General features: G+C 41.5%; 1 non-coding gene across 1 annotated transcript; it reads left to right on the top strand.

Moving 5' to 3' along the window:
• Positions 1–258: 258 nt before the first annotated feature.
• On the top strand, positions 259–362 carry LOC142870286 (U6 spliceosomal RNA). The gene has a single exon (XR_012918717.1). It is a non-coding gene; the product is annotated as a U6 spliceosomal RNA (small nuclear RNA).
• The last annotated feature ends 12,152 nt before the right edge of the window (positions 363–12,514 follow it).

Raw genomic sequence — 12,514 nt, 5'->3', positions numbered from 1 at the left:
CTCCATTCCTATGTTCTTGGACTACAAGGTGATAGGAACAAGTGTAAGGTCAGAGGTTAAAAGTGTCCTACAGCACCTGGCGCTAGCAAAGTGTACAGAGGGAGTGGAGGGAAAATAATATCTGAAATATGTGGAACCAGAAACTAGACTATGGAGAATTCTTCCAATCACTAGATGGAGAAATTGTGAAAAGAGGATTTTGTCCTTATCGATGATGATTAAAAATGGAATTTCTCTTCTGTCAAGAATATACTGCAAGTGCTCGCTTCGGCAGCACATATACTAAAATTGGAACGACACAGAGATTAGCATGGCCCCTGTGCGAAGATGACATGCAAATGCGTGAAGCGTTCCATATTTTTCTTTTAAAAAGGAATATACTGCAAAATAAAGCACATACAATTATAAGTGCCCCATGCCTTTTCAATCCAAAGAGTAGCTGAGATTGTCACTGAAAAGAAAACCTGATACGTCCTGAGATCTGAAGCTCCCACATGGAAGAGACCTGATAGAGGTTTTCTCAATTTTGACAATAATCCTAACCATTTTCATGGCATTAACAATAAAATGTTATGTAGCTGAAAGAGACTTTTCTAAGTAACCGATAAACGAAAACTTTATTGACTATGGTGCCATAAGAAAAACTAAATTGCCTTTTCTATTCTCTCTTCAGAAAATGATAACCCCAAATTGGCATAATATAAAGAGCCGATCAAAGACTCTATAGTCAAAAAGTCTGGAAAAAAATGTTTTAGGAAGGTATGTCAATAAAACAATTATTGTTTTTCTGTGTGTTTGTGAAGTTTGTGATATAGGTTAGCTTTATAAAATTTGTGATTTTGAGGGTATTTCTCTTCTCACTCTAAATATTTACTTTCATAATTTGTCTTGATTCATAATTTGTTTTTTTAAACAAATTGCACAAATTTGTAGCTGCTTTAGGCCCCTGAAATACTACCTCTGTCTGCGATGGAGCTACATGGTCCATAGTCTAAATTGCAGTGGCCACCGATGGATATTTGGGCACACCTACGGGAACATGTTCTACAGGTGAGAGCCATTTATCATTTACATTACTGTCAAAACAAAACAAAGATTAAAAACCACTGCTTTAGACAGCAGAAGCAAACAAGTAACTTTACCAAAGAGTGATTCTCACTATCTGAATCTGTTTATTGTTGCTATATATTTGCTTTTGTATATGTTTACTAAACATATACCTTTATACACTGGTATTACACCACGTGCCTGTGTTCTGGTTATCTATTGCTGTGTAACAAATTGCCTCAATACATAATGTCTTCTGTAATCCTAGCACTCTGGGAGGCCAAGGCAGGAGGATTGCTTGAGTTCAGGAGTCCGAGACCAGCCTGAGCAAGAGCGAGACACTGTTTCTACTAAAAATAGAAAAATTAGCTGAGTGTGGTGGTGCATGCCCGTAGTCCCAGCTACCTGGGAGGCTGAGGCAGGAGAATTGCTTTAGCCCAGGAGTTTGAGGTTTCTGTGAGCTAGGCTAATGCCATGGCACTCTAGCCCAGGTGATAGAGTGAGACTCTGTCTCAAAAAAGCAAAAAACATGTCTTAAAACGACAATCATTTCATTATGTCTTACTATATCTCACCTTCTCACCTTCTTGGAAGGTGATCAGGATAAGCTTGAAAGATAAATATTTGCCAGGCAGACCAAGTGACAGTGGCATTACATGCACTATTTCAGTTTGAGCCAAAAACTCTTGGGGAAATGGAAGGAAGGAACACATATTGTCAGCATTTATGCTTGAAGACAGACACCAAGAGTACTGGAGAAGGAGAGAAATGGCATGAGACGGGGGGGCGGAGGGAAGCACTAGAGGTGAGGTGCAGATTTCACTGTCAAAGTAGAACGATGAAACTACTTTAGTGGCAGTGAACCCAAGGATTAAATAGGTTACAGCAAAACAACGCATTGTAAGGACATTGTGAAGGTAGAGTGTTTCTGCCTCCAAGCAGCCAGCTAGATTTTAGGAGTCTGGAATTAAGCTTGGGTGTGAGATGAAAAGAAGGATTTGGCTCCTTTTCAGTTATAAATAAAGTATGTTGATTGTAATAAGGCCAATGTAGACATTGTCTTAATCTTAAAAGAGGCCAAGATATGCAGTTCCTTCTGTGAAGTCTGGGTTTCCCACTGACTTCAAAGACATTCCTGCGGCAGGCAAGTTATGGGGAACGCATTAGGCTGTCTGGGTGGATGCCATTCACCACCCTGTTCTCAGAGGAGACTACGGCACACACGGCAGCGTTTGCTTCAGGCTGAAAGCACATTTTCTGTCTCATGGTGGTTATGTTCACTCCCTCATTATTATTTTTGAAAAAGTGCTATAGCATATCCTGGAGAGTTCCAGCCAGTGTTATTTTGTATGATGATCCTCACTTAGATAGATTTCTACATACTTTTCCAAAAATACCCAAGCAAGTCCAGTTTGTGTGTTTGGATTTTTGTCATTCCCGCTACTAAGTCATTTTACCAACTACAAGAGACCCGTGAACTCTGTAGAAGTCAGTCGTTCAAGCAGGTGCTCCCACTGCATCCTGGAGAGGCCCGTAGTGGTTCTCACAGATGCCCTTATCCTGGGCCTTGCCCGCTCCAGGTATTCAAAGCAGTCTCCTGGATGTCCAGAAGCTATGCTTCTAGCAACTTAGTGGTCTGTATAAATGATTAGAGAGTTTTCAGTCCCTTGCCCCAAGGCCATTGTGTTATCTGAAGATACGTGGTTAAGAACGTGGGCTCTCGAAGCAGACAACTGGGTTGAAATCTCAGCTCCTTAATTTACTGGTCATATGGCCTTGAACAAATTATATAACCTTTTTAAGCCCCAGTTTCTTCATCTGTAGAAGGCAGAATCCAATAATCCTTGCCCCACAAAGGTATTTTGGAGATTAAATGAAAGTATGAATAGGTATTATTTTTTTTTTTTTTTTTTTTTTTTTTTTTTTTTTTAGACAGAGTCTTGCTTTGTTGCCTAGGCTAGAGTGAGTGCCGTGGCGTAAGCCTAGCTCACAGCAACCTCAAACTCCTGGGCTCAAGCGATCCTTCTGTCTCAGCCTCCCAAGTAGCTGGGACTACAGGCATGTGCCACCATGCCCGGCTAATTTTTTCTATATATATTAGTTGGCCAATTAGTTTCTTTCTATTTATAGTAGAGACGGGGTCTCGCTCTTGCTCAGGCTGGTTTCGAACTCCTGACCTCGAGCAATCCGCCCGCCTCGGCCTCCCAGAGAGCTAGGATTACAGGCGTGAGCCACCGCGCCCGGCCTGAATAGGTATTATTAATTATGCTCCTGCTCATCAGTCCCTTCTTAGACTAGAAAGAGCTGCTTTATTGGAGCAATAATCATGATAGCTATCATGTAGTGCCATGTGCCAGCCATTGGGCTAAGTACTTTATCTACACTATCTGTAACCATAATGCAAAATTCTAGGAAGAGACCTTTACAGCAGAGGAAACTGAGGATCAGAGAGGCTAAGTATCTTTCTCAGGGTCATAAAACCAAGTGGCAGAGTGGGGTGTGAACTCCAAAGCTGGGATTCTTTTCCCTAAGCCATCCTGATGCTCATGTGTCCCAGTTCAAGTCACTGCCCCTGTGGGTGAATATGAGTGGGAGGGGCTATTATTTACCTCTTGCATTCATAAGGAACAGCTGTTCTTTGGTTTGGAGAAAAATGGACACCTAGTATTAAGCAGTAAGCGCAGGTAGAAAGCCATCCACCCACAGTGTTCCATATAGAGCAACTGCCTTTCAACATGCCCACAATTCTCAACGTGAATGGCTGTGCCAGAGAGGCAGGCACTTATGTCCAGGCTCCTACAGCAAGTATTAGCCCCAAGGAACCCTTGATGTTCTTGCTTAATTTGATCTCCCTTAGAGGGTATAACCCGAAGACCCTGGCTCACTAGCTTTGGATATAAGTAAAATCTTCCTGCCAATCAATAACCCCAAATCTCTATTCCTGTCCATATCTATACTCCAGCAGGAACTCTGATTTCCCTCTTTCCCTGCAAAAAATTTCCTCTCTGGCCCTTCCCCTATAATGTTTAATCCCAAAGGAAGCCTGGCATGTGGTAAATCAGTTTATTAGCCATAGTGACTGTGCAACTTCTGGGATTAATCAGTAGCCACTACCTCTGAGATCAATAAAAGAAGCCTGCAGAGTCCATCATGAGAATGCCAATGATCACTGGGTCAAGCTCATTGTTTTTTTAGTGCCTATCATGCTGCCAGCTCCCAAGGCCAATTCCCAAGGCCAGCTCCCAAGGCCAATTCTTGCTTTTTGTATTCTAGGCCCTGAAGCAATTCTGCCAGTGTCCAGACTCCACATAGACTCAGGGAAACAGCTTGCTCATCTCCTGTCAGCCATTCTTGTACAAGAAAGCACACATCGTCCGGAGCAACAATTTGCAAGCAAGGTGTAGCTTAACCAGAACTTCCATAAAACGCATTACTGAAAAGATAACAAGGTCTACAGAGGTGCGTTTGCCCCCAACATAGACAGCATTTTTCATTTTCAGAAAGAGCCATTTATCTTGTTTCAGCCACAGTAATATTCACCACCTTTTCCATTGGGGTCACTGCTTTGTATTTGTCTACCCATTTCCCGTACCCTAACCGTGCCCTGTCCATCTGATGTCTCCCAAATTGAGGGAATGGTTTTCACTAACAGACATCCAATCTCTTCCTCTTATAGGGAGGAACATTCCTTCTTTCGTACACCACCTCCATGAAAATTAAAATGATTGTAGGGTGAGTTCTACTCAGTGCTCATGTTCTTGGTACCCTGTGTTTTTCTTCTCCCATAAAACACCCTTAAGAAAGAATGTCTCCTTGAATTTTATCAATGGAAGATTTTCTTTAGGAATCTCTGCCTTTTTTCTGGAAAGCCAACATTTTCTTCCCTCTCTTTTTTTCTTCCTCCTCTTTTTTCAAAATAAGGGTTTGACTCCTGTTGATCCAGGTATAATAACCACAGACAAGGGAGGGAAAGGGTTTGGGGGCCAAGATGGCAGAACATCAAAAAGAGAAAAGCATAGCGAAAGCGAAGAACAGAAAAGAAAAAAGAAAAACACAAAAACATATGGGGTGGTAGACGAGATTAATAGGTAGAGTTGAATTCCTTAAAATTGAAGGCACAGTGAGGGAAACCATAAGGCCTCTTATTACATGCAAGATGTTCTGCATCTTTCAAAAGAACGCCTGCACTAAATAGTACAGGGTGATTTGACTTAGGTGATTGCTACAGGTTGGTAAGGATTTAGGTGGCTTTTTCTTTTGTTGACTGTATCAGCTTTAATTTAGCAAACAACCTATGCTGTCCTGTTTGTAAACAGTTTCTTTTAAAAATGTATCTCAGCGAACACTTTGAGTAAAAGAGAGTGAATAAATCTTTGTATAATAACTGTTTTAAAGATTATTTTTCTTTTCTTTCTCTTCTTCTTCTTCTTTTTTTTTTTTAAATACTATGTTCTTTGGGTCAACAATAAAACAGAAACTGTCCCGACAGGGTGAGCTCACCAATTTGTGTATTATAGATAAGATAATTGTGGCTCTTTTTAAAAAAATGTATTTTTAAAAAATCTATTTTAAAAATCTTAATAATTATATATCAAGACAACTTGTTGTCATTCAACAAGTTGATAAAGAGCCTGCATTAATATGATGGAAGAGGTAAGGGTAGTTATTCTTTGGATTGTTCTGGTGGCTCAGGTTTCAGAACTAGCACCTTAGTTACCCAAAGATCGTTACCACGGATGTGGACATGGTTATTCTCTTAGATGTGACAACTGGAGTAAACTCCTGATTCTGTTCAAATATATTTGGATACAGTCTGTGCCTTTGGCTTTTCTATAAAACAATTTAATTCTTCCTTTCCAAATTTTCAGGGAAATCGTGCAATTTCCAGAGCTCCTGGGAGGAGAAAGGAATAGAGAGTGAGTAATTGTTAATATTAGGCAGAGTAAGGGACACAGGGAGGCAGGTTCTCCAATTCTCCTATATTAGATAGACCTAAAGTACAGTGATGACATTTTCACAGCAAACCTCTGAAGGCATGACTTAGTATGCAATGGGAGAGTATGTTTGAAATCAGAATCATCTGGAAAATCTGGACTGCATGGCTGGAGAATATGTGAAGCATTTCCTTCTATTCTAGAGATATAGAATGGGCTGTGAAGAATGTCCCAAGGTATTTTTAACTGTATTTTATACAGAAGGAACAAATTTATATATCAGAAATGGACTTTGAGAAACTCTGGATCATTAGTTATCCTGTTTAAAAAATGTCCAGAGGCTAGCTCTTGGGAGGCCGAGGCGGGCGGATTGCTCAAGGTCAGGAGTTCAAAACCAGCCTGAGTAAGAGCGAGACCCCGTCTCTACTATAAATAGAAAGAAATTAATTGGCCAACTGATATATATATAAAAAAAAAATTAGCCGGGCATGGTGGCGCATGCCTGTAGTCCCAGCTACCCGGGAGGCTGAGGCAGAAGGATCACTCGAGCCCAGGAGTTTGAGGTTGCTGTGAGCTAGGCTGACGCCACGGCACTCACTCTAGCCTGGACAACAAAGGGAGACTCTGTCTCAAAAAAAAAAAAAAAAAAAAAAAAAAAAAAAAAAATGTCCAGAGGGATATCCCAATGGGTATTGCTTACTTGTGCAAATGTTTTCTAAGATTTTTTCTAGGCAAGAAGTCATTTCTATTCAGTCCAGAAATAGTACGCAAAAGAAAAAAAAAAAAGAAGTCATTTCTAATGTCTAACTTAGGTCTTTCCTCCTGATATGTAGGCCTCCCATCAAAGAAATTTGTTAAAAGTCCAAATAAGGCACTTGCAAAGTAGTTTAAGAAAATAGGCAATGTGGCAGCACTAGAGAAAGTTTGTAAAATAGAGAACAAGCATAACCCCATCTCATCCTGCTATTTTCCTTCATCTTTAACGTATCTCTTTCCAGTTTTTTTCCATGTCCACACATGGTTTTATATGATTTAATCTACTGTTTTCCTACTTGATATTATAAAAACTTTCCTCTATTGATAAATGGTTAATGATAGTCATTTTTAATAATTGCACAATAATACATGGAATGTAGGGTTTGAATGATCTTTGAATCAGTCAAAGAGATAAGATGTTCTGCCTTTTCAAAACAATAGGTTTTTTAAAATATGTTTTTAACGTTTTAAAAAAGCCCTCTTTTTTGAAAAAAAGTTCAAAATTACAAAAAAGTTTCCAGAACAAGACATAGAACATCTGTATACTCTTTATCCAGATTCATGTATTGTGAACATTTTGCTCCATTTGCATTATCATTTGCTTTCTCTCTCTTACCTTCTTTTCTTTGTTTTTCTCTCTCTACACAGTATTTTTATAAACCATTTAAAAGGAGGTTGCATACATCATAGGCCTTTATTCCAAATTGTCCCAAATTTGGCCAGTGGGAACCATTCAAGCTGATTTCTGTGTCTTCGTGACATGCCCTATTAAATGTTTGAGTTCCTCCTTAAATTCTGCCACAGAAATGATGCTCATGGCTCACCTTGTACCAAACCTGCCCCAGTGCTGGAATCAGCCACTTCTCCAAGGACTTCCACTTCCTTTTAGTAGGGAATGGTATTAAAGACCAAGACTGGGCACTAGGTATGACCACTGCTACTTGGGTGTCTTTGCTTATAGGCCCTTTTTGTGAACAAGATTGGGAAATACACACACACACACACACACATACACACACACTCACATAAACACACAGATATACATCTATATATGTATGCATACACATATACATGCATATTTATACTTGTATGAAGACAAGTACACATATACATATTTTAGAAATCTTGAGTCCGTATCAATACCTGCAATTTAATCCATTCCATAGGGTTCATCTTGCCTTCCCTCTTTCATTATTTGTATGTTCCTCCTTCCCCACTGAGAACTCTGACTCTGAACAGTATCACCTTTACTCATTTGCTCAATCTTTTTTTTTTTTTTTTTTTTTTTGAGACAGAGTCTTACTCTGTTGCCTGGACTAAAGTGCATGGCATCAGCCTAGCTCACAGCAACCTCAAACTCTGGGCTCAAGCGATCCTTCTGTCTCAGCCTCCCGAGTAGCTAGGACTACAGGCATGCACCACTGTGCCCGGCTAAGTTTTTCTATATATTTTTAGTTGTCCAGTTAATCTCTTTCTGTTTTTAGTAGAGATAGGATCTCACTCTTGCTCAGGCTGGTCTCGAACTCCTGACCTCAAGCAATCCTCCTGCCTTGGCCTACCAGAGTGCTAGGATTACAGGTGTGAGCCATTGCACCCGATCTTGCTCAATCTTTTAATACACCTAAAATAAGTGCAGAATTGCTTTGCCGATACCTCTGCAAAAACAGGTCTGCTAAAAGAGTTCTGGATTGGTTTGCTGTTCTACCCTAACCCCAACCAAGACTGAGAAATACTTATGGTCCAATACTATCTTTATAAATTACTTGGACTAGTTGATTGTCCTTTTTTTCTTCTTCAGGGTGGTTATGCTATTATTATAATTTCCAATACAGTTAAGATCATTTATTTAATGCTTTCAGTTTTTATTCCCCCTTCCCATTCTTGTTGATTTAATTTTATTTTTCTGATCACATAGAACATGTTTCCAAAAGTCAACACTGTATAAAAAGGTACAATCAGAGAAGCGTTAACTCCATCCTGTATTTCTTCTGCCTCTAGAGGGAACTTACTTTATTGTTTTTTTGTGTAATCTTTCTGGGTTTCTTTTTGGACAGATAAGTACACTTACATATATTTTTTATTTCCCCTTCTTACACAAAAGACAGCATACTAAATATACATTTTTGCATTTTGCATTTTTTTTCCACTTAAGAATGTCTCTTGGGGCCGGGCGCGGTGGCTCACGCCTGTAATCCTAGCTCTTGGGAGGCCGAGGCGGGCGGATTGCTCAAGGTCAGGAGTTCAAAACCAGCCTGAGCAAGAGCGAGACCCCGTCTCTACTATAAATAGAAAGAAATTAATTGGCCAACTGATATATATATAAAAAATTAGCTGGGCATGGTGGCGCATGCCTGTAGTCCCAGCTACTCGGGAGGCTGAGGCAGGAGGATCACTTGTGCCCAGGAGTTTGAGGTTGCTGTGAGCTAGGCTGACGCCACGGCACTCACTCTAGCCTGGGCAACAAAGCGAGACTCTGTCTCAAAAAAAAAAAAAAAAAAAAGAATGTCTCTTGGAAATCAACACATATCAGTTTGTAATGATTTCTCTCTGTCTCTGTCTCTTTCTCTTTAATAGTTGCAAAATGCTCTATCATAAGTATTTATCACAGTTTGTTTAACCAATCACCTATCCTTGAACAGTTAGATAGTTTCCAATATTTTGCAACTGAAAACAATGCTGCAGTGAATATCCTTGTGTAAATGTATTCTTTTGTGCTGTTGGAGTGGTATCTTCAGGGTAAATGCCCACAGTCAGTTTGGTAGGTCAAGTGTAAAAGCAAATGAGGTTTTTTGGATATTGCCATGTTCCTTTCCATAGGAGTTATACCGTTTTGCATTCTCACCAAAAATGTATGACATATATGTTTCCCTCACATTCTTGCTGACAGATGCAATCATAAACTTTTGAATTTTTGCCAACTCAATGGGTGATAAATTGTGTCTCAATGTGGTTTTAATCTGCATTTCTCTTATTATGAATGAAACTGAACATTTTTTCATATGTTTAAGGTCCATTTTTAGACCTTTCCTTTTTTGTGAATTATCTGTGGATGTCTTTTATCCATTTTTTCCAATAGCATTAAAAAAATTTAAAGTTGTTATTTGGCAGAAGCAGCCTTTGCTACAATTTCCATTAACTGAAGGCAGAACACTAGAGTACCTGCCATGGGTAAGCCATAGATTCTACCCTCCAGAAACTCATAGTCTATAAGCTGAACACTGTCACAGTGGGGATGAGCATAAACTCTGTTTTCAAATGCCAATCTTGCCACTTAGGCAGGTCATTTTACCTCTCAGTGCCTCTGTTTCTCCATATCTAAGATGATAATAGAAATAGCATTTACCTCTTAATGTTGTTGTACATATTAAATGACTTGGCATATCCAAAATACTTTGAACAGTGCCTAGAACAGTAAACATTCCACAAATGGTAGCTATTTACAGTCAAGAAAATGTTCTCAATACATTTGATTTGATCCCATAAGAATCCTATTACATTGTTATAAAAAATAAGGAATTGGAGGTTTAGAAACATTAAGTGAGTAGTGGTAGAATCAGAATTATAAGCCATGCATCCATCCATCCATTCATTCATTCAATCACTTGTTCATTCCACAGGTATTTACTGAGGCTCTGCTATGTACCGGGCCCTGATCTGGGTGCTGGAGATATGGCCTGGGCAAGACGGATCTTTGAGCTCTTGGAGCTCACTTTCTTGTGGTGGAGAAGTCTGTGTGGGGTGTAGAAAGAGACAAAACACCGGGAAACCCATTTTGTCTTGTTCATTACTTGTCTCTTCACAAGTCATAACAGAGTCAAGATTCATTTGTTAAATGGAAGAACGAAGAGATGAATGACTGAATGGTCAAAATGAGGCTCAATACATTGGCGGAGCCTAAATTGTAAAAGGCCTTGTCAAGGATTTGAAAGAATTTGGATTCATCCTGAGCAGAAAAATCGACAGGATCAGATTTGCATGCAAGAAAACTCAAGCCAATGTCTGTGAGGAGGACCCACAGAAGAAGGGCGGACAGCTGGGAGGTTGTTACAATAAGTCTAGTGGGGGATGAGAAGGGCCTGAATCGAGGAGGCAGAGGGATGAAGAGGAGGTGAGCTGGAGAGAGATTTAGATGTCAGAATTGACTTCACATGGGATCTTCTGGGTGTAGAGAGGAAGGAAGAGAAGTCTGGAGTAATACTGAGGTTTCACTGTGATAAGGGATTGAAGAGGATTGCTAACTGGGGAAAATGGAGGAAGGCTTTTTAAGCATATGGATTTGAGGTGACTGTGGGACCAACGCTCATTCTCTTGACTGTGCTTGCATTTGGTTTCTCTATGCTCCTGGAGTCAGGAGCTGTGTGTACCTGTTCAGGGCACCATAGTAGCAGCATATGAGATAAACAGTGTCTAATAGTAGAAACGACACCAGTTAGGAGGCCAGTTGGCCAGTGGTGCAACCATGGGAATCACCGTAACTCTGGGGGGGGGGGTAATGTCCCTGATGGGGGATGGTCAGTGCTAAGTTAACTGCTAATTCTAAATGGAAGTTTAGTCTTTGAAGGCAAAAATAACCATCTTTGCATGTTCTCTCATGCCCAAGATGATACCTTGCATAAAGCAGACTGTGGACAGTATTAAATAGATGTCACATAGGGAGATTATGAAAGGAAATCTATTATGAAGCAAGTAGCCTATTAGACTGCCCCAGGGACATTGAACCAAGATTCAGGGAGTTAGAAAGTCCAGAAGGAGCTCCAAAGACAGAAAATAGGTCAGTAAGCAAACAACCCTGAAACAGCCCAACAAAACCCCCTCTAAAATGGTACTCAGCGAGTTTCAATGACAGCAGTGCTTTTCTAGAGATCATGCAAGATGAAAGGCTGTGAGTTTTAGACTTGTAAGAAGACCTGGACAAAATAGCGATCTGGATACCGGGGTATCTGTCTTTATTGGGGAAAGGGAATTTCTAATGCAGCGGATGACGTGATGAAAATCCAAGAGAATAAGGACCATGTTTCACAGACGCCTTCACAGCCTGACATTTTAAAAACTGATCTGAACTTTCTACAGGCTGTCACTGGATACTCACAAGAAGGTCCATCACAGTTAGGAGAGGACCCAAGTCATTTTCTGATTAGACTGCTTTTTGGCTTGCTCCCCCAAGGTGCTAGGAGCAGAGGACAAGGGCAGGCACAGTTAAGATAGAGGGAGGGTCCCCTAAGCAGGTGGGAACTGATGCAAACACGCCTTGGAACGGTGGCGGGGAAAGCAACAGTAGGGACGTGAACGAGGGAAGCAAAGATCTTGAGGAAAAGCAGGGCTCACGCAACAGCTTGGGGGGTGGGTAGGCAGAGAGGCGGGGAAGAGCTGCGGCGGAGAGGTGGGGATAAAGAGGAGGGAAAGGGATGCTAAAGCAACCTCCCGTGCAGGGCGCCGGAATCGACAGTTAGGGACGCAGAGAGAGCTGGGGAGCTGAATTGGGAAGGAGGGACTTAGTCCTCTGGAGATCCCTTCTGCGTGCGCACAGCCCAGCCCCGCGCTGAGGGGGTGTGGTACTGAGAGCTGGAGGTGGGGGTGTGAGGCGGCGGCGGCCAGGCGTCCCCCATCCCGCCCGGCTCCTCCCAGAAGCATGGGGCCGGGGACCCCGAGCGCGGGCAGGCGGGGCGGAGGCGGGGCGAGGGAGCCGATGGGCGGGGCCGGGCGCGGAGGCGCAGCCTGAGGGCGGCGCTAGGACCCGCCGGCCGCCCCGCCGGCTCCCGGGAGGTTGATAAAGCGGC

The sequence above is a fragment of the Microcebus murinus genome, chromosome 3 (assembly GCF_040939455.1).
Source record: "Microcebus murinus isolate Inina chromosome 3, M.murinus_Inina_mat1.0, whole genome shotgun sequence".
Taxonomy (NCBI): Eukaryota; Metazoa; Chordata; class Mammalia; order Primates; family Cheirogaleidae; genus Microcebus; species Microcebus murinus.
Note: the sequence above shows the minus strand (reverse complement) of the source record. Positions and strands in the feature narration are given on the sequence as shown.